At 44.4% G+C, this 23,785-nt stretch overlaps 1 protein-coding gene across 1 annotated transcript in view; it reads left to right on the top strand.

The window, feature by feature from the left end:
• Positions 1 to 23,785, top strand: part of MATK (megakaryocyte-associated tyrosine kinase) — a 224,199-nt gene that overhangs the window by 66,021 nt on the left and 134,393 nt on the right. The gene's annotated exons all lie outside the window — the stretch shown is intronic.

Genomic DNA, 23,785 nt, shown 5'->3' with positions numbered 1-23,785 from the left:
ATATTTAAGGGGACTTGCAGTATACACCTATTTGGAAAAATATTAATTTAAAGGAAGTGCAAAGGATTAGGTCTTACATAGATTGGGATAAAAAGGGGGTAAAATATCTAGGTCAAGTATTTGAGGAAGATAAACTGAAGGATTTTGGCACTTTGGTAATGGAGTTTGGAATCCCCCAAAAGGATATCTATAAATATTTTCAGCTTAAAAATGCTGTGAGGATACTGGTGAATTCAGATAAATATAGAAAGGAACAATCAAATAGAATAGATACATTTACCAATGGAGGAGAAAAAAGAGGAACAACGGCAAAAAGATATGGGGTTTTGATGGATGGAAAAAAAGAACGGATTACAATACTTGCCAGAGGAAGAAAAATGGAATGATGCCCTTAGAAGTTATATTATGTTGTCGGAAAGGGCCTCACATAAAATCTCTCAGTTTTTTATAGTTCATAGGTTACATCGATCTCCTTGGGCATTAAAGAAAATGGGGGTAAGAACTTCGGATAAGTGCCCAAAATGTAAGGGTGAGAAGGCGGATCTTATACATTGTTTTTGGAGATGTCCTAAACTTTTTAGGTATTGGAAAGAGATTGTAGAGATTATATCAGTATTTCTGGGTGTTCAAATTTTTGAAGACCCAGTAGTTTGTATTCTAGGGGCTACAGAACATCTTAAACTAAATAAAAAGATACGATTGGTTTTAGGCAAAGTACTATTTCAAGCTAGACTTTTCATACTGTGGAAATGGGTAAATGAAGATTCCCCCACAGTGGGACAGTGGCAAGAAGCAGTTGTTAATTTGATTAAACTGGAACGGGTTTCCGAGAGATATAGTGATAGAGCTGAAAAAACTGACAAGATATGGAAAAAATTGTTGAACTAGGGCCGGATGTGTTTTTTTTGTTTTTTTGTTTTTTTTCTCTCCTCTCTCTCTCTTTCTCCAAATAGTGGGGGGTGGGTATTTGGGGTAAAATGTTATTATATTGTTGATTATTGTAATATGGACCTTTGGATGGTCTGATTTTGTATATGTTTCTTATATAACAGTTAATAAAAACTTCTAAAAAAAAATAATAATCCTTCATCTTCAAGGTTATTTCGATCTACGATAATGCCTACATTGACAATCTAGTCGAGGAACTTTTCCTTACACCTATACACTCATCTCTCAAACCCAAATCGAATTTCTATCCACTGGAGAGTAGAGGGTCCCATATTGAGACCTTCTACAACCTAGTGCTCAATGACTTGAAACTGGCCTTCTCAGAGAAGGACGATAGCACACCCTCCGGTGGACACAATCTTTCAAAAATGCACAAAAAAGCCATGATTAATTTGGCTAGAAATCGTAATATAGTCATTAAAAAAAAAGGTAAAGGAGGGGGTTAGTCATTTTGAACACAGAGGATTATCATAAGGAGGCTATAAATATACTTTCGACACCATATATTACAATAAACTTCAAACAGACCCCACAACATTTTTTTGAAAAACAATTACAGGACCTTATAGAGAAAGGTTATGCCGATAACATTATCACGAAAAAAAAAAGGAAACACCTTTTGATAGAACATCCCTCTATACCATATTTCTATTATCTACCAAAAATCCACAAATCACTGACCAATCCCCCTGGTCGACCGATAATATCAGGGATAGATTCCATCACCTCCAATCTTTCTGCTTACATCGACTGCCTCCTACAAAAATATGTAATAAATTTACCATCCTATCTGCGAGACTCCAGCCGACTCATTCAAATACTGAGAGATTTTGAATGGCGCAATGACATGTTATGGGTAACCTTGGATGTATCATCTCTATACAGTAATATCATACATACTTTAGGTATTAAAGCGATCAACAAGTTCCTCTCCGTGGACCCATATATGCCTTCTAAACAAATTAGTTTTATTTTAGATTCAATAACTTTCATTTTAAATCACAATTATTTTACCTACAACGATGTTTTTTATATCCAGAACCGGGGAACAGCGATGGGCACGAAATTTGCACCATCGTATGCTAATTTATTTATGGGGGCATTTGAAGAAACCTTTGGCCTACTGGATCATCCCAACATTAAACTGTATAGACGATATATTGACTATATTATTTTCATTTGGGAAGGAAGAAGAGACACACTTGATAAATTCCTTTCAAACATCAATCTAAATGATTGGAACCTGAAATTCACTACGCAGATAGATTCCTCGACTACTGTCTTTCTCGATTTGAAATTAACCATTACTAATAGTTTAATTGAGACAAGCACACACTTTAAAGAGGTCGATGCAAACATCTATTTGGACTACAAAAGCTGTCATTATCACAAGTGGAAGCGCAATATACCTTATGGTCAGATGAGGCGAGTTAGAAAAAACTGCTCCAATGATGCAATTTTAAAAGACCAATTAAAAATTATAGAGTCTAGGTTTCTAGAAAAGGGATACCCAGAGGGTCTGATTTCAGACTCAATTAATAAAATTGGGAAAACAACTCAAACAGATTGTCTGCGACCGAAACATCGAACACAAGCTAGTGAGAAGAACCAGTATATCTACAATTTTATTACCCGATATACATCATCCCACAATTCAATCGCAGCAATTTTAAAACAACATTGGCCTCTACTTTTAAAGGACCCTATTTTGGGCAAATCAATGCCCAAAATACCACATATGACATTCCGTAGAGCCCAGTTTTTCAAGCAAATTCTAGCCCCATCTCGTCCGAAACTGAATAAAGCTACCACCATCGGATCAAAGTCCTTGGGAGATTCTGAGAAACCCAAGGGATCTTACAAATGCAGGCATAAATTGTGCAAATGTTGCTTCACAATTATCCATGGCACAAATGAGGTCACTATTAATCCCTCAAAAGAAAAAATCTCCCTTTTAAGCTATATGGATTGTGGCACCACAAATGTTATATACATGTTGGAATGCCCGTGTGGGCTACAATACATAGGTCGAACCACCCAAAGCATTCGAGAGAGACTTAACTCCCACCGTTCTAATATTAAGAAAAAATACGACAAACATAGCGTTTCCAGACATTTTGCACAAAAACATGATGGCGACGCATCCCTCCTATGTTTAACTCCCATTGAATGGGTCCCTAAATCCTTCCAACTCTGTAGGAAGGAAATGTACTGGATTTTCCGTTTTAATACTTTGACTCCCTTTGGTTTAAATGAATCTCTTGAATACAGTAACTACTAATAACCCTCGTGATACCAATTATTTAACTAATTTCTTTTAAGCACTTTTATATATAAATCCCCCCTTATTATTGTTACCAATAGATTTTAACATACTTATACCGATATTTTATTTATTGATTATTCTGTAATTGTATACATTATTTTATTTTTTAATTTTTATGTATTTATATGCATTAATATATTTATATATTCTTATGTGTTTATATGGATTTATATATATTTATTGTAATTTTTTTCTATTTTTTTCTATTTTTTTTTTTTATATATATTTTTTATATTTTTTTAATTTATATATTTTTTTATTATGTATTTATATGCATTTATATATTCTTATGTGTTTATATGGATTTATATTTATATATTTATTCATATTTATATACTTCATATATATTGACTTGTATTTTCACTCCAATCCCTACCTCATCCTCATATAATTATATTTTACATTTTTTTTAGTTTTTTAGATTTCTACAAATATACACATATTTATCCTACAAAACCTTTGCCCCCAGCCGATGCCCCTGAATGTTTGTCATCATATATACCCAATGTTTATTTCATTCCCCAATACCTAATAATTATTAGTTGTAAGTTTAATAGGTCAATAAGATATGTATATATATAACAATCATCAGTTAATCCCATTTTTCAGTCAGAGAGTCGATTTTACCCACCGATGCGATCCCGAGTGGAACGCACCAGTATAATGATCAGCCCTCCCATTTACAAGTGGATTGGGATGAGCCTCTTTACATTGACTCCGCCCCCATGCTCCTGCCCGATGTGCTCCACTGTGGAACGCATCGGAGCGTTCACACTTTCCAGGCCTTAGACTAATAGCAGTCCCAGCTGATGCGCTTCTACCTTGAGCGCATCGGTTTTTAAATAATAATTGCCCATCTTCCTTTCATTTTTTTTAGGTCCAGCATTGCGTTTTATGGTGAGATACACATTAGGAGCTCTTTTGCGTTCCACGGTGGAACGCAAGACATGACTACTTCCGGTTTCACTTCCCTTCAGTTTTTAGGTATGGCCATATTAATATCTTTCATCTACAAATCCACTGCACACTTTTGACAAAGAGTTAACATAAGATTACAGAATTTATTGATTATTGATTTTACCATTATGCCTAATGAATACAACAATAGACAGGAAATGACATCATACTTTGGCTTCTGTTCCCCTCCCCTAAGGAGGATGACCCCATATCATGTGTTTGTATTCCCCTATATAAGTTCGTCCTTTTCTGTTACATGTATATGCTCTTGAGAAAGGGATTTATTCCCGAAACGCGTCGATCTGAACTAATAAAAGACTTCCTGTATACATTGAAGCCCCGGCGTCATCCTTTTTGGGGACCAGGAAGCCATCATTACATCTTGTGAAGCGATCCCGGCGGAGGAGGTTGAGGTATAGGTGTCTTGAGTTTCATCCTATGCCCTCCTCCCCAGTAAAGTAAGTGCAACCTTTTGCCAAGATAATAATAGTCTAATCCACTATAATTTTATTGGTAACTTTGGAGTCTATGTCGCGCCCCCTGGGTATTATCAGGATCTCTGAGATACCCGGTCAACCAACGATTTTATTCTCACCTCAGTCCACTAGTGGGTACTGAATTCTTTCTTCCCTTTTTTGGGTTTGGAGAGCTGCCTATTATTCTCCATTATCCGTCACCAGTTGTCACATTCCTCCTTCCATACCATCTTGTGGTTATCCCCTGGCGCCTTATTCGTTCCATATCCCTTCACCTTTCCTGCATACCCGTCTCCTTTTTTCTCTTTGCACTACCCAGATGCATAACTTTATATTTATTCAGATTGAACCTCACTTGCAAAGTGGATGCCCAAACACTCAGTGTCCAAGTAAGCTTGTAGTTTATGGACATGTTCTGTACACTGCCTAGTACTACATAGCTTGGCGTCATCAGCACTGAACCTTGGGGTACATCACTTATTAACCTATTAAATTTCTATGAGGGACAATATCAAATGCCTGTGCAAAATCCAGAAACACTACATCCACATCTGCCTCTTTGTCCAGGCTTCTACTCACCCCCTCATAAAAACAAATCCGGTTAGTCTGACATCTTATCTCCTTAGTAAACCCATGCTGGTTATCACATAATATTAAGAGTCACATAATCCTGAATATAGTCCCTTAATAGTCCTTCAAACATTTTCCCCACAACAGAAGTTAAGCTAACTGATCGATAATTGCATGGGGAAGACCTAGAGCTCTTTTTGACTATGGGTACCACATTTACCTTAAGTTAGTCACTTGGCACTATAACAGTACCTAGAAAATCTTATTATGAACAGGGGCACTGCAATAACTGAACTGAGCTCTTTAAAGGCTATGTACACCTTTTGGAGGCAATTTTTTATGATTGCATGTTACTCATTTTTGGCTTTATTAAAAAATGTTGAGCTGTTCTGTCACAAGGGTTAGCTGTGTGACTTGTATGTTTACTTTGTGTGGTCAGTCATCTAATAAACCTTATCTGTAAACTACTAAGAGGTCATAAACACTTATTTAAGCCACATTCTTATCAGTAAGATAAGAACTGAGCGTTTATAAGAGCAGAGAGCAGAGATAAAAACCTGTCAGCTACCTAACTGATGGAAAAGACAGAAAATCCAAAGGGTGCTACTAAAGCATCTCAGCTCTGCACAGAAAAAAAGGATTCCATATTTTTAGTAAAGAGCTTATTTAAAAATTTATTTTTAGCTCAAAATGAATACAATGCAATGAAAAAAATTCTCCAAAGGTGGACATTAGAGATGAAGAAATCAAAGTTGACGAAGTGGAATTCGATCAAAATTTTAGGAAAAATTTGATTTGTCCCGAAGACGAATTTCCTTGCGCTTTGTTGTATAAAATGGCTGCTGCACATGTTAGAAAGAGGAAGTAAAAAGCCCGGGAACAAGGGATCCACCCATAATGCCTTACAGATAGCCAATCAGCAGATTGCCAGCCCCTGTGATGTCACAGCCCTATAAAAACTAGGCACTAGGGACAGTGATTAGGAAAGACTTTATTTATCAAAAATTACTATTGAGCAGTTTACGGACAGCTTAGTGATAGTGTAGGGTTCTAATAGGGAGGCATTATCCACACTATAAGGAAGAGAGCAGGGGCCAATTGAACAGTGTAAAGCTTGTCTAATAGGAGCTATTCTAATACACCTTGCTGCACTAATTGGGATTAAAAAGTGTAATAATACTACAGATTTTAGGTAGTTTACATTGTTTTATACAGGAGTAATTGCAGTAATCCTTGATTCTGTTATTGGGGTGAAACTGCAGTCTTATACTACAAAATTTGGGGGGATTCACGTTCTTTTATATATAATTCAATCCATTAATCCTTGATTGTGTAATTGTGGTTAAATTGCGGCTTGATATACAGATTTTAGGGTGTTCGTGTTCTTTTATATATAATTAAATCCGGTAATCCTTCATTGTCTTATTAGGGTGAAATTGCGGTTTGATACTACAGATTTTAAGGTGCTTGTGTTCTTTTATATATAGCTCAAACCATTAATCCTTGATTGTATAATTGGGGTAAAATTGCAGCCTGATACTACAGATTTTAAGGTGCTCTCATTCTGTTATACATACCCTGTAAGTATATCCGTTAATCCTTAATTGTGTAATTGGGGTGAAATTGCGGCTTGATACTACAGATTTTAGGGTGCTCAAGTTCTATTATATATAAATATATCCGTTAATCCCTAATTGTGTAATTGGTGTGAAATGGCAGCCTGATACTACAGATTTTAGGTTGCTCATGTTCTCTTATATATACAGCAAGTATATCCCTTCATCCTTGTTTCAGGGGTGTAATTGTGCCCTGAGACTACTGCTATTTTACCCTTACAGTTACTGTTACAGTACAGTATGTATGACAGACAGGTGACAGGCCATTCTAAGGGAATAGGCAGTGGCCAAAATGTTTCTGGAGCTGGCAGAAGTGGTAGCAAAAGAAGTGGGGGTGGTAGCAGCAGTCGCGACAGGCCAGAACTGCCAGTGTCATCCAGCAGTCGTGTTTTGACTAGCAACCCAGCTGTCCTTGAATGGTTGACTCAGTCTTCAACAAGTGACATCAGACACCCCCAGCCAGGAGTCGGTAGCTGACACCATGCAAGCTCTGTGCCCTCACCTGTTCTGACCTGCCTCTTTCATTTTCTGATCCTTCTGCTCGAGAGGTATTGTATGCTGGCGGCTTGGCTCAGCTTTTCAGCGAGGACTAGATTCTAGCGGACAGTCAGTAGCTACTGCCCAGCCAACATGTGGAGGAGAGATCTGCTACTTCCACCGGTAAGCGGGCAAGTATCGACAATGAGAGTCGCTTGGGAGCTAGTGTTGCGAGACTGGTGAGGGTGACATCAGTGATGTGCAGACAGTAGTGGATGATGATGCAGTTGATCACACATGTGAAGACGGGGCTTCATCATCATCATCATCATCATCAGGGGATGAGGGTGGCAGCAAAGTGTGGTCTGGAGCCAAATGTGGGTAGACCAGGCAGATGACCCCGACACACCGTGGCAGTATGCAGTAAAGATGGAGACTGGGAGTCCATTCGAGACGCTTGCGCAAATGGCCAGATGCATACTGAGTTGCTTGCATAGTGACAGCTGCATTATAACTAGAGATGTCCTGAACTATTCGCCGGCGAACAGTTCCCGGCGAACATCGCATATGTTCGCGTTCGCCGCGGCGGGCGAACATATGCGATGTTCGGTCCGCCCCCTATACGTCATCATTGAGCAAACTTTCACCCTGTACCTCACAGTCAGCAGACACATTCCAGCCAATCAGCAGCATACCCTCCCTCCCAGACCCTCCCTCCTCCTAGCAAAAAGCAAGGACAGCATCCATCTTAGATTCATTCGCAAGCTGCAGTCTTAGTGAGAGGAGGGACAGTGCAGCTGCTGCTGATTTAATAGGGAAATCGATAGTTAGGCCAGTGTATTCAGTGTCCACTCCAGTCCTGAAAGACTCATCTGATCTGCTGTAAGGACAGTCTCCTGACAGCACCCCCAAAAAGCCCTTTTTAGGGCTAGTATATCAGTCTGCTTTTTTTTTTTTTTTTTCTGTAATCTAATTGCAGTTGCCTGCCAGCGTGTGTCAGGCACACAGCGTATACTGTGCCCACTTGCCCAGTGCTACCCCTCATATCTGGTGTCACAGTAGCTTGCATTTAAAAAAAACTAAAACTTTTTTGACTGTAATATAATTGCAGTTAGTTGCCTGCAAGCGTGTGTGTCAGGCCTACAGTGTGTACTGTGCCAACTACTGCCAGCGCACAGTGCCACCAGTGCCACTCATATCTGGTGTCACAGTAGATTACATTTAAAAATATTATTATTTTTTTGACTGTAATATAATTGCAGTTAGTTGCCTGCAAGCGTGTGTGTTAGGCCTACAGTGTGTACTGTGCCAACTACTGCCAGTGCACAGTGCCACCAGTGCCACTCATATCTGGTGTCACAGTAGATTACATAAAAAAAACAAAAACTTTTTTGACTGTAATATAATTGCAGTTAGTTGCCTGCAAGCGTGTGTGTCAGGCCTACAGTGTGTACTGTGCCAACTACTGCCAGTGCACAGTGCCACCAGTGCCACTCATATCTGGTGTCACAGTAGATTACATTAAAAAAACAAAAAACTTTTTGGACTGTAATATAATTGCAGTTAGTTGCCTGCAAGCGTGTGTGTTAGGCCTACAGTGTGTACTGTACCAACTACTGCCAGTGCACAGTGCCAACAGTGCCACTCATATCTGGTGTCACAGTAGATTACATAAAAAAAAAAAAAAAAAATTTGACTGTAATATAATTGCAGTTAGTTGCCTGCAAGCGTGTGTGTCAGGCCTACAGTGTGTACTGTGCCAACTACTGCCAGTGCTCAGTGCCACCAGTGCCACTCATATCTGGTGTCACAGTAGATTACATTTTAAAAAAAAAATTATTTTTTGACTGTAATATAATTGCAGTTAGTTGCCTGCAAGCGTGTGTGTTAGGCCTACAGTGTGTACTGTGCCAACTACTGCCAGTGCACAGTGCCACTCATATCTGGTGTCACAGTAGATTACATTTAAAAATATATTTTTTTTTTTTACTGTAATATAATTGCAGTTAGTTGCCTGCAAGCGTGTGTGTTAGGCCTACAGTGTGTACTGTGCCAACTACTGTCAGTGCACAGTGCCACCAGTGCCACTCATATCTGGTGTCACAGTAGATTACATAAAAAAAACTAAAACTTTTTTGACTGTAATATAATTGCAGTTAGTTGCCTGCAAGTGTGTGTGTCAGGCCTACAGTGTGTACTGTGCCAACTACTGCCATTGCACAGTGCCACCAGTGCCACTCATATCTGGTGTCACAGTAGATTACATAAAAAAAAAAAAAAAAAAACTTTTTTGACTGTAATATAATTGCAGTTAGTTGCCTGCAAGCGTGTGTGTCAGGCCTACAGTGTGTACTGTGCCAACTACTGCCAGTGCACAGTGCCACCAGTGCCACTCATATCTGGTGTCACAGTAGATTACATTAAAAAAAACTAAAAACTTTTTGGACTGTAATATAATTGCAGTTAGTTGCCTGCAAGCGTGTGTGTTAGGCCTACAGTGTGTACTGTGCCAACTACTGTCAGTGCACAGTGCCACCAGTGCCACTCATATCTGGTGTCACAGTAGATTACATAAAAAAACTAAAACTTTTTTGACTGTAATATAATTGCAGTTAGTTGCCTGCAAGCGTGTGTGTCAGGCCTACAGTGTGTACTGTGCCAACTACTGCCAGTGCTCAGTGCCACCAGTGCCACTCATATCTGGTGTCACAGTAGATTACATTTTAAAAAAAATTACTTTTTTGACTGTAATATAATTGCAGTTAGTTGCCTGCAAGCGTGTGTGTTAGTCCTACAGTGTGTACTGTGCCAACTACTGCCAGTGCACAGTGCCACTCATATCTGGTGTCACAGTAGATTACATTTAAATATTATTATTTTTTTTTACTGTAATATAATTGCAGTTAGTTGCCTGCAAGCGTGTGTGTTAGGCCTACAGTGTGTACTGTGCCAACTACTGTCAGTGCACAGTGCCACCAGTGCCACTCATATCTGGTGTCACAGTAGATTACATAAAAAAAAAAAAAACTTTTTTGACTGTAATATAATTGCAGTTAGTTGCCTGCAAGTGTGTGTGTCAGGCCTACAGTGTGTACTGTGCCAACTACTGCCATTGCACAGTGCCACCAGTGCCACTCATATCTGGTGTCACAGTAGATTACATAAAAAAAAAAAAAAAACTTTTTGGACTGTAATATAATTGCAGTTAGTTGCCTGCAAGTGTGTGTGTCAGGCCTACAGTGTGTACTGTGCCAACTACTGCCATTGCACAGTGCCACCAGTGCCACTCATATCTTGTGTCACAGTAGATTACATTAAAAAAAACTAAAAACTTTTTGGACTGTAATATAATTGCAGTTAGTTGCCTGCAAGCGTGTGTGTTAGGCCTACAGTGTGTACTGTGCCAACTACTGCCAGTGCACAGTGCCACCAGTGCCACTCATATCTGGTGTCACAGTAGATTACATAAAAAAACTAAAACTTTTTTGACTGTAATATAATTGCAGTTAGTTGCCTGCAAGCGTGTGTGTCAGGCCTACAGTGTGTACTGTGCCAACTACTGCCAGTGCTCAGTGCCACCAGTGCCACTCATATCTGGTGTCACAGTAGATTACATTTAAAAAAAAATTACTTTTTTGACTGTAATATAATTGCAGTTAGTTGCCTGCAAGCGTGTGTGTCAGGCCTACAGTGTGTACTGTGCCAACTACTGCCAGTGCACAGTGCCACCAGTGCCACTCATATCTGGTGTCACAGTAGATTACATTTAAAAAAAACAAAAACTTTTTTGACTGTAATATAGTTGCAGTTAGTTGCCTGCAAGCGTGTGTGTCTGGCCTACAGTGTATACTGTGCCAACTACTGCCAGTGCACAGTGCCACTCATATCTGGTGTCACAGTAGACTACATAAAAATAAAAATATCTATATTTTTTTACTGTAATATAATTGCAGTTAGTTGCCTGCAAGCGTATGTGTTAGGCCTACAGTGTGTACTGTGCCAACTACTGCCAGTGCACAGTGCCACCAGTGCCACTCATATCTGGTGTCACAGTAGATTACATAAAAAAAAAAAAAACTTTTTTGACTGTAATATAATTGCAGTTAGTTGCCTGCAAGCGTGTGTGTTAGGCCTACAGTGTGTACTGTGCCAACTACTGCCAGTGCACAGTGCCACTCATATCTGGTGTCACAGTAGACTACATAAAAAAAATATATATAACTTTTTTGACTGTAATATAATTGCAGTTAGTTGCCTGCAAGCGTGTATGTCAGGCCTACAGTGTGTACTGTGCCAACTACTGCCAGTGCACAGTGCCACCAGTGCCACTCATATCTGGTGTCACAGTAGATTACATTTAAAAAAAACAAAAAACTTTTTTGATTGTAGCATAATTGCAGTTAGTTGCCTGCAAGCGTGTGTGTCAGGCCTACAGTGTGTACTGTGCCAACTAATGCCAGTGCACAGTGCCACCAGTGCCACTCATATCTGGTGTCACAGTAGATTACATTTAAAAAAAAAAAAAAAACTTTTTGGACTGTAGCATAATTGCAGTTAGTTGCCTGCAAGCGTGTGTGTCAGGCCTACAGTGTGTATTGTGCCAACTACTGCCAGTGCACAGTGCCACCAGTGCCACTCATATCTGGTGTCACAGTAGATTACATTTAAAAAAAACAAAAACTTTTTTGACTGTAATATAATTGCAGTTAGTTGCCTGCAAGCGTGTGTGTCTGGCCTACAGTGTATACTGTGCCAACTACTGCCAGTGCACAGTGCCACTCATATCTGGTGTCACAGTAGACTACATAAAAATAAAAATATCTATATTTTTTTACTGTAATATAATTGCAGTTAGTTGCCTGCAAGCGTGTGTGTTAGGCCTACAGTGTGTACTGTACCAACTACTGCCATTGCACAGTGCCACTCATATCTGGTGTCACAGTAGATTACATTTAAAAAAATCAAAAAACTTTTTTGACTGTAGCATAATTGCAGTTAGTTGCCTGCAAGCGTGTGTGTCAGGCCTACAGTGTGTACTGTGCCAACTACTGCCAGTGCACAGTGCCACCAGTGCCACTCATATCTGGTGTCACAGCAGATTACATAAAAAAAAAAAAAAAAACTTTTTTTACTGTAATATAATTGTAGTTAGTTGACTGCAAGCGTGTGTGTCAGGCCTACAGTGTGTACTGTGCCAACTACTGGCAGTGCACAGTGCCACCAGTGCCACTCATATCTGGTGTCACAGTAGATTACATAAAAAAAAAAAAACTTTTTGGACTGTAATATAATTGTAGTTAGTTGACTGCAAGCCTGTGTGTCAGGCCTACAGTGTGTACTGTGCCAACTACTGGCAGTGCACAGTGCCACCACTCATATCTGGTGTCACAGTAGCTTGCACGCATAGTACAACTAATCTAAAGAAAATGACAGGCAGAGGCAGGCCACCCTGCAGGGGCCGTCGTGGTGCTGTGATTCCCTTTGGCCCTAGAATAATGCCCAGTGTTCAGAGGCCACGTACCCTGAACTCAAAAAGTTCTGAGGACATAGTTGACTGGCTAACACAGGATACCCAATCTTCTACAGCTTCCGCTCGGAACCTTGACGCACCATCCTCCTCCAGCTCAGCTTCGGGCACCTCTCAAGTTACCACTCGCCCGCCTGCCGCCACCACCAACACTAGCACCACAGCTGCTTCACTTGATCTGTCGGAGGAGTTATTTACACATCAGTTGGAAGAAATGAGTGATGCGCAACCATTATTGCCAGAGGATGTAGATAACAGGGATATGTCTCAGTCAGGCAGCATTACACACATGGACGTACGGTGTGATGATGATGATGTTGTACCCGCTGCTGCTTCCTTTGCTGAGTTGTCAGATACAAGTGAAGCGGTTGATGATGACGATGTGTCCGTGGATGTCACGTGGGTGCCCGCTTGAAGAGAAGAAGAACAGGGGGATAGTTCAGATAGGGAGACAGAGAGGAGGAGGAAACGAGTTGGAAGCAGGGGGAGGTCGTCGCAAGGAGCTAGTGGCACAGTCAGACAGCATGCATCGGCACCCGGGGTCAGCCAGACAGAACGCCAATCAACGCATGCTGTTGCCACCACCAGAATGCCGTCATTGCAAAGCTCAGCAGTGTGGCATTTTTTTTGTGTGTCTGCCTCTGACAACAGCGATGCCATTTACAACCTGTGCCAAAAGAAAAAGTCCAACACCCACCTAGGTACAACTGCTTTGCGAAGGCACATGATTTCAAATCACAAACGCCTATGGGATCAACACATCAGTACAAGCAGCACACAAACTCAAAGCCACCATCCTCCTCCTGGTCCAGCATCTTCAGCCTCGTCAACCACTGCGGTCCTCCGTGCCCCCTCTCAACCATCCGCCACTCCGCCTCTCACCTTCAGCAGTTCCTGCTCATCTGCCCACAGTCAGGTGTCTGTCAAGGAAATGTTTGAGGGTAAGAAGCCATGTCACAGAGTCACCCCCTTGCCCGGCATCTGACAGCTGGCTTGTCTGAACTCTTAGCCCGCCAGCTTTTACCATACAAGCTGGTAGAGTCTGAGGCCTTAAAATAATTTGTAGCTATTGGGACACCGCAGTGGAAGGTACCCGGCCGAAATTTCTTTTCACAAAAGGCAATCCCCAACCTGTACTCTATTGTGGAAAAAAAGTCATGGCATGTCTTGCACACAGTGTTGGGGCAAGGGTCCATCTGACCACTGATACCTGCTCTGCAAAGCACGGTCAGGGCAGGTATATCACATACACTGCGCATTGGGTAAACCTGCTGACGGCTGCCAAGCACGGAATGCATGGCTCTGCAGAGGAGTTGGTGACACCGCCACAACTTGCAGGCAGGCCTGCTGCCACCTCCTCTACTCCTCCTACTCCATCCTCTTCGCTAACCTCCTCGGCTGAGTCCTCTTCTGCTGCTCCGTCTTGCTCCACATCAACTGCACCCCCCCAGGTCCCAAGGGGCTATTCCACATCCCGGATACGACAGTGTCATGCCGTCTTGGGGTTGACTTGCCTGAAAGCAGAGAGTCACACCGGACCAGCACTCCTGTCCGCCCTGAACGCATAGGTGGATCAGTGGCTGACTCCGCACCAACTGGAGATCGGCAAAGTGGTGTGTGACAACGGAAGCAATTTGTTGGCGGCATTGAATTTGGGCAAGTTGACACATGTGCCGTGCATGGCACATGTGTTGAATCTGATCGTACAACGCTTTGTGCATAAGTACCCAGGCTTACAATACGTACTCAAGCAGGCCAGGAAGGTGTGTAGCCATTTCAGGCGTTCCTACATGGCCATGGCGCACTTTTCAGATATTCAGCGGCCAAACAACATGCCAGTGAGGTGCTTGATTTGCGACAGTCCGACACGTTGGAATTCAACACTCCTAATGTTTGACCGCCTTCTCCAACAAGAAAAAGCCGTCAACAAGTATTTTTATGACCGGGGTGCTAGGACAGCCTCTGCGGAGCTGGGTATTTTTTTGCCACGTTACTGGACGCTCATGCGCAATGCCTGTAGGCTCATGCGTCCTTTTGAGGAGGTGACAAACCTAGTCATTCGCGACCATCAGCGACATCATCCCATTTGTTTTCTTCCTGGAGCGTGCCCTGCGAAGAGTGCTGGATCAGGCCGTAGATGAGCGTGAAGAGGAAGAGTTGTGGTCACCATCACCACCAAAAACAGCCTTATCAGCATCGCTTGCTGGACCTGTGGCAACGCTGAAAGAGGAGTCTGAGGAAGAGGAGTCAGAGGAGGAATGTGGCTTTGAGGAGGAGGAAGACCAACCACAGCAGGCCTCCCAGGGTGCTGGTTGTCACCTATCTCGTACCCGTGGTGTTGTACGTGGCTGGGGGGAAGAACAGACCTTCAATGACATCAGTGAGGACGAGGAACGGGACATGAGTAGCTCGGCATCCAACCTTGTGCAAATGGGGTCTTTTATGCTGTCATGCCTGTTGAGGGACCTTCGTATAAAAAGGCTGAAGGAGAACGACCTGTACTGGGTGGCCACGCTACTAGACCCCCGGTATAAGCAGAAAGTGCCTGAAATGTTACCGAATTACCGGAAGTCGGAAAGGATGCAGCAGTTCCAAAACAAGTTAAAAAGTATGCTTTACACAGCGTATAAGGGTGATGTCACTGCACAACGGGAATCTAACAGGGGAAGAGGTGAAAGTAATCCTCCTCCTACCACGACCACGCCGGCAAGGACAGGACGCTTTACAGACGTGTTGTTGATGGAGGACATGCAGAGCTTTTTAAGTCCTACGCATCGCCACAGCCCTTCGGGGTCCACCCTCAGAGAACCGACAGGTAGCCGACAGGTAGCAGACTACCTCGCCTTAACTGCAGATATCGACACTCTGAGGAGCGATGAACCCCTTGACTACTGGGTGTGCAGGCTTGACCTGTGGCCTGAGCTATCCCAAATTGCGATAGAACTTCTGGCCTGCCCCGCTTCAAGTGTCCTGTCAGAAAGGACCTTCAGTGCAGCAGGAGGTATTGTCACTGAGAAGAGAAGTCGCCTAGGTCAAAAAAGTCTAATTACCTCACCTTTATTAAGATGAATGAGGATGGATCCCGAAGGGACTGACAGTGGGCGATACATTTGACTAAAAAAGGCCTGATGAGATGCCTTGGGCTAAAAATGGTCCACACGCTGCTGTATTTTATCTCTGCATGCCGGATGACTTGCATGACTTCTCCGCCACCAACTAGGGTTCAAGCCGCAATGTTTTAGTGCACTTTCTGCCTGGAAAACATTAATTTTTCCGGCCGCTGCTACAGCAGCGGCTGCAACAATACCTAATTTTTCAGGCATGTGTACATGCCTAATTTTTCTGGCCTCTGGTGCTGCACTGTGGCTGAAAAAAAAAAAAGAAGGCACATACATGTGTCAATTCCCCTTCGTGATCGTTACCTTGTTGTGGTGAAGGGGCTTGCGTATCACAATGAAGCGATCACCTCTATGAGTGTGTTGGCAATGGCAATGTTGGCACACCCCAGATGAGATAAGGTCGTTGCTTCATTGTGAACAGACCAAAAGCGATCGGCTGGATAATTTTGCATAGAAAAAACATGAATTTTCTTTGTGATCATCTAAGGTGATCATTAAAGCCTACTAGGCCAACAATGGGCCCACACTGCAGAATCATTGTTTTCTGGGTCACTTAACTGTCACTGAACTACCTCAGCATGACCATAGGCTTTGAAAAAGCGCCATCGCCTGCAATCTCCCAAACGTGCGCACGAGCACAGTCATCACTACACCAAGATTGACGCATAGAGGAATAAAATTTATGTCATGAGTGTGTCAACTATTGACAACTCTTTGCGGTTGTCTAAACTCTATTCCATACACGTCCCCTGATAGGGGACATACAGGGCTTAAACTGATAGGAATAGTACTACTTAACATACCACTCATATTGGGATTGCATAGTACATTGCACGGCGCATGCGCAGTGCCCCAAATTGGAAGTAAGAGGACCAACCAAGCATCTTTTTCCATCTCCCGGTTCCTAAAATCTATTCCATACACGTCCCCTGATAGGGGACGTAACAGAGATTAAACTGATAGGAATAGTACTACTTAACATACCACTCATATCTGGTAGCACAGTAAATTGCACGGCTCATGCGCAGTGCCCCAAATTGGAAGTAAGAGGACCAACCAAGCATCTTTTTCCATCTCCCGGTTCCTAAAATCTATTCCATACACGTCCCCTGATAGGGGACGTAACAGGGATTAAACTGATAGGAATAGTACTTGTCACGAGGGTGTCAAGAGCCACGTCTGACTCCGTTATACCCGGGGTCAGGAAGTCGCAGCGGGTGGCTGCGCGCTCTATGTATAAAGATAGTGTTGCTTCTTAATGGTAGCTTTCTGGGTTTGCCTTGCAACCCCTTTTGGCTCACTCAGGGATCCGTAGCTTCTTCTCCTCAGCTGTTTCTTGTCCAGCACTCCCAACCTCCTTATATTCCCCTCTCCCACTTCTCTGGTTGCCAGATATAGAGCTTCCTGCCTGGACTTCTATACTGACCCACTGGAGCTGAGTAGCAGTGATCCCTGGTTGTTGTTCCAGAGTGTTACTGTCACGAGGGTATCAAGAGCCACGTCTGACTCCGTTATACCCGGGGTCAGGAGGTCGCAGCGGGTGGCTGCACGCTCTATATCTAAAGATCACGTTGTTTCTTAGTGATTGTTTTCTGTGTTTGCCTTGCTATCCTTTTTGTCTCAATCAGGGATCCGTAGCTTCTCCTCCTCAGCTGTTTCTTGTCTGCCACTCCCAACCTCCTTATATTCTCCCCTCACTCTTCTCTAGTTGCCAGTTATAGAGCTTCCTGCCTGGACATCTATACTGACCCACTGGAGTTGTGAATCCTGGTTGTCGTTCCAGAGTGCTACCCTCCGGATCCCTGTTGGGCTTCTTGTTGTCTCCTGTTGTCGCCCACCTGGGATTATATGTTGAGTTTGTATTGTCTGTCCTTCCCTTGGTGTTTTCCTTTAGAGCTAGTGGTGCGGACTAGTGTTCCCACCGCCCTGTTCACTATCTAGGGCTCAGCTTAGGGAAAGCCAGGGCTTTAGGCACGTGATCGGCGTACGGGTGAGGAACCCGTCTAGGGACGTCAGGGCAGTCAGGTGCCAGCCGCTAGGTGAGTCAGGGGTCACCACCTTCCCTCTCACTTGGGCAGGGCCTTCCTTGTTCCCTCCCTCTGTGTCACGTATGTGATAGTCACGCCGACCGTGATAGTTACCCTCCGGATCCCTGTTGGGCTTTTGTTGGCTGCTGTTGTCGCCCACCTGGGATTATATGTTTTGTCTGTATTGTCTGTCCTCTCCTTGGTGTTTTCCTTTAGTGTCAGTGGTGTGGACTAGTGATCCCACCGTCCCGTTCACTACATAGGGCTCATCTTAGGGAAAGCCAGGGTTTAGGCACGTGATCGGAGTACGGGTGAGGAACCCGTCTAGGGACGTCAGGGCAGTCAGGTGCCAGCCTCAAGGTGAGTCAGGGGTCACCACCTTTCCCTCTCCCTTGGACAGGGCCTTCCCATTTCCTCCCTTTGTGTGACGCCGGTCATGACATTATATCTGGCCCTTATTTTGTGTAGGTAAAAAAAAAATAAATACTTTTTCTTTTTCTGCCTATTTAGAATCCAGTATGGATCCAATTGCTGCTTTGACAAAGCAACTTCAAGGTCTGTCTTTGGAGGTGGCAGGATTAAAGGCGTCGGTCCTCCAGCAACAGCAGCAATTGCAACAGACCGCAAGCCCAGCGGTTGCTACGGGTAACCAGGTTGTTCCGGAACCCAAGGTTGTTCTTCCTTACTCCTCTGGTAATGAAGAACAGCGGGTGGGGATTGTTATTTCCCTGCTTCAGGGGGACCCGCAATCCTGGGCGTTCTCTTTACCCACTGATTCCCAGGCTCTCCGGTCAGTGGATACATTTTTTGGGGCTTTGGGTCTCATATATGATGACCCTGACCGAGTCGCTCTGGCTGAATCAAAATTACGGAGACTCCTACAGGGAGAGCGGCCAGCAGAGGAGTATTGCTCAGAGTTCCGTAGGTGGGCTACGGATACCCAGTGGAACGACACGGCTCTCAGGAGTCAGTTCTGCTCTGGGTTATCCGAAAGGATCAAGGATGCGCTTGCGCTGTATGAGACTCCCTTTTCCCTTGATGCTGTTATGTTCCTTTCTATCAGAATAGATAGACGTCTGAGGGACAGATTGAAAAATCCTGAGCAATTGGTAACCCCTCCTAAGCAGCTGTTAGTCTGTACGGACCTAGACGAGCCTATGCAGCTAGGAGGAACTACTCGTCAGGTCCGTCCTCCTGAGGCTCGCTGTAGGCGTGGGGTTTGTTTTTTCTGTGGGGGGAGGGGTCATTTCATTAATGTCTGTCCTTCCTTTCTCAAAAACAAGAGACCGTCGGAAAACTACTAACCCCAGGCTGTGTGGAGGATGTCAGCCGGGGGGTATACGTTTCCTCCATACGAACATCTCAATTTGTGTTGCCAGCGGTTGTTGTTTTTGGGGTTAAGACGGAGACTATTTCTTTCTTTCTAGACAGTGGAGCAGGAGTAAATTTGATAGATGCCCATTTTGCCCACACTATGGGTTTGTCTCTCTGTACGCTACAGAGACCTATTCCCATATTCGCTATTGATTCTGCTCCTCTGTCTCAGAGAAACCTCACTCACATTGTCCATAACTTACACCTTCGGGTAGGGGACCACCATAACGAGTGTCTTTCATGTTATGTTCTGGAGGGGCTTCCCACTCCTGTGGTATTGGGTCTTCCCTGGTTGGTAGCGCACAATCCAATGGTGGATTGGCAGGCCAGGGAGATATTAGAGTGGAGTAAGCATTGCAGAGAAAATTGCTTAAATAGCAATTGCTTAGTCGCCTCCATAGCTACTCCACCTAAATTTGTTTCGGACTTTGAGGACGTTTTTTCTGAAAAGGGTTGCCAGAAGTTACCACCTCACCGTCCTTATGATTGCCCGGTTAATCTGATTTCCGGTGCAAAATTACCCAAGACCAGGTTATATAATCTTTCGGGTCCGGAGAGACAAGCCATGAAAGATTATATCTCTGAGAGCTTGGCTAAGGGACACATCAGACCCTCCTCTTTACCCGTGGCTGCAGGGTTTTTCTTTGATAAAAAGAAAGATGGGGGCCTGCGTCCTTGCCTAGATTTCCACGAACTAAACTGGATAACCATCCAAGACCCTTACCCTCTTCTTCTCATTGAATAGAAGTTGAGAAAGAGACGCGGCACTCACCGGACTTCTTGATGCTGGTGGCTGTTTATTTCAGATAAAGCATCATGCGCAGGCAGGGGGGCGGGATGGCCACAGTGTGCGTCGGCGGCGACGGCCGTTTTGCGCTGGAATAGCGCTTTTTCTGGCCGGATATGACGTGCATATGCACGACTAACCTTATATAGGGGAAGAGAAGCCGGGCGTATCCATGGCAATCCCGAACCTCCCCTGTGTGCAGGTGCATTTAAAGGCATACAGACAGAGACACAAGTGAATAATTAAAGTATACAAATAATGTCATAAAAACAAGACAAGACAATCATGAGATACCCATGCTATAGTTGGGCGACAAATTTCAGGGGTCAGGCCGAGGTTACTAGTAATGAAAACAAATTCTGAAATATAATTGCATACATATGGGCGCAAAATCTAAAGAGGGGGTATATCATTGGTTTCCAAGAATGGTGTGGGTGGTGCACTCGATTCTGCAGGAATAAGATGGTGGGACCGGAAATAGGAAAGGGACAAAACGACACGGCCGTGCCGTCATAAGAAGACCGCCATGTCGTTCTTATCATTTAGACCGAGAGGACCCATGGCATTGGTCCTAATGATCCATCTGGCCTCCCGTTGCAGCAAGAGGCGGTGACGGTCACTTCCGCGGAGGATGGGTCCCACAGCCTCAATGCCTGCAAAGGAGAGGCCAGATGGATCACCATTGTGGGTCGCATGTACATGTTCAATGAGGCGAGGGGAACCTCGCCCGGTGCGGATTGAATTAATATGCTCACGCACCCGTTCAAGCCCGGCTTCTCTTCCCCTATATAAGGTTAGTGCATATGCACGTCATATCCGGCCAGAAGAAGCGCTATTCCAGCGCGAAACGGCCGTCGCCGCCGACGCACACTGTGGCCATCCCGCCCCCCTGCCTGCGCATGATGCTTTATCTGAAATAAACAGCCACCAGCATCAAGAAGTCCGGTGAGTGCCGCGTCTCTTTCTCAACTTCTATTCATTTACCGCTTTAATACGCTGAGCACCACCTCCTGCTGGGTCTCCTATCACGGCTGCCTCCCCTGGGTTCGACACGGACGCATGAAGACATAGGTGTTTGCAGGTAGTGCCGCTGGATTTTCCTTTCCCTGCTCCCCCGTTCTACTGTTCACATGATTGCCTCAGCTGAGCACACTCTTGACGACATCTCGTCACCTACACCGTCTCCATCCACAACCCTGGGTGATGAAGCAACCGTGAGCTTGCGCTCAGTCAGAGAGGGGGCGGAGGCCTTTTTCAGTTTGTGCAATGTCAGAGACCAAGTCCTATCCATGAGTACACGCTCATTAGAGGCGAAGATTTTTCAGTTGGCCGACCGAGAGGTCCGTTTGTTCTGGACCATTAAGTCTTTAACTTCCTACAAGGAAAGCTGTCGGGTCCCACGCGGGTTACGAATCTATAAAGAGATTTACCAATATGAAGATGACCCTGAGTTTGTGGAGGCATGGAAACGCATGCACGCCGACTTCTCAATGGAAATTATGAATCTGATTCTATCACGTGATGAAAAAGAGTACCAGCGCGTCAATACCGACCTTGAAAAGGCACAAGCCGAAATCAAGGCAAGGATGACAGCCGCACAGTACAGCAGTTTTGAAAAAAAGCTGAACAACAAATTAGCCATCACCCAAATCGATATCAAAGAGCGGAAGAGGGACAAGTTTCTGCGCGACAAAATGGATTACGAAACAGATAGAGTGTTCGACTGGAACAAAAACCGCGGCCGTCCAAGACGTAACATACGACGCACCCGCAGCGATTTCTGGACCTCGGACTCTGACTCTAGCCAGTCCGAGACAGGAGTCTCTGGATCAGCTGGACGCATCACAGACCCATCCCCTTTAGGAGGAGAACCCGGAGGGGATGAGGCCGCCGCAAGAGGCAAAAATATCCAAGCTCGCAGATCGACGAGGAGGCGACGACAAGTCACCTGGAGACAATGACTGTCCCTGATTCTTTACCTTCTACACCTGCTTCCAGTAATACGGTGATTAACCTCACGCTCCACAGACTGTCCCCCGGCTGTATCTCACTCCTCTGTCGGGGACTGGGATACAGCTTGGTTGAACAGTTTGATCCCGTGGGGTTTGAGGTTGACCTGTATAAAGCCGTGCGCAAACTTTTCCTAAAAAAATTGTTTGCTGAGAGGTGTCTACCACACCCTCCGCCCTTACCAGGCGAGGTCCCGGCATGTTTGACGCCTGCTGAGTTCCACTTGTACCCCAGATTTGATGCAGACGAACTGTCATGCATTTATTTCCTGGCAGACATCGAGACCGAGAACGAGGATATCGTTCCATCACAGACCCCTAAATCCTTTTCGGGAGGTATCGGGTCCACGTTTTTGCCCCCCATGCCGACGGGCTCCTCTATTGACCTTTTTTATAAGCAGGTCCTTAGGGATGTACGTGCACTGGTATATCCAGTGGCACCCCCTAATATAACCCATGAGGAGAAGACCGCTTTACATTGGCTATGCGGCCTTGACGATGTGGTCATCAAGCCCGCCGACAAGGGGGGCAACGTGGTCCTGATGTCGAGAGCTTACTACCTCGAGGAAGCTTCTAGACAGTTAGATGATGCCACCGTGTATCTAAAGCTTAGTGAGAACCCTGTGCCATCCATCCTTGACAGGGTTCACTCACTTCTCTCTAGATACGTTGACCTGAATTTTCTGCCTAAAAGCATCATGGAGAAGCTTGTTCCTAAGTTCCCCAAGTACCCGACGTGGTACTTCGTGCCAAAGGTACACAAGTCCCTACTTCATCCACCGGGGAGACCCATTATTGCAGGTATTGGGTCCCCGACGGAGCCTATTTCGAAGTATGTGGACTGGCTCCTTAGGCCTCTCCTAGTGGGGACTCCCACGTATCTCAAGGACACCGGGGACTTCCTCCGCGCCATCAATGACCTTTAGTGGCGGGAGGAATTCCACCTTGTGTCCTTGGACGTGGAGAGTCTCTACACCCGCATTCCCCATGATGCAGGCCTTCAAGCGGTGGCGTCAGTCCTTTCCCGGACAGATAAAGGCTCAACGTTTTCCCAGTTCATATTAGAGTCTCTCCATCTGGTCCTCAGTAATAATGTCTTCCAGTTTAACCGCCAATGGTACCGCCAGATACAGGGCACGGCAATGGGTACACCTGTCTCATGTACCTTTGCCAACCTGTATCTGGCGGTATTTGAGGAGACGTACATTTTCTCTTTGGGTAACCCCTTTCTTGTCTACATCCATAGGTTCCTCAGATACGTGGATGATGTGTTCCTGGTCTGGTGGGGCAGCGAAGAGCAGTGTGGACTTTTTGTGCAGTACCTCAATGATACTAACATTATGAACATGAAGTTCACCTTCAACTTCGGAGGCAGATGTCTGGATTTCCTTGACGTACATGTCTCCGTGGTTGAAGGCCACCTGCACACAACAGGTTTCCGTAAACCCACTGCCACTAATTCGCTGCTCCACCAGGCCAGTTTCCATCCTCCCGCCGTGAAAGATGCGGTACCTTACGGACAATTTGTCCGGTTGCGCAGAATTAATAGTACCGACGCAGACTTTTTTAAGC

This window comes from Bufo bufo, chromosome 2 (genome assembly GCF_905171765.1).
Source record: "Bufo bufo chromosome 2, aBufBuf1.1, whole genome shotgun sequence".
Classification (NCBI taxonomy): Eukaryota; Metazoa; Chordata; class Amphibia; order Anura; family Bufonidae; genus Bufo; species Bufo bufo.
Note: the sequence above shows the minus strand (reverse complement) of the source record. Positions and strands in the feature narration are given on the sequence as shown.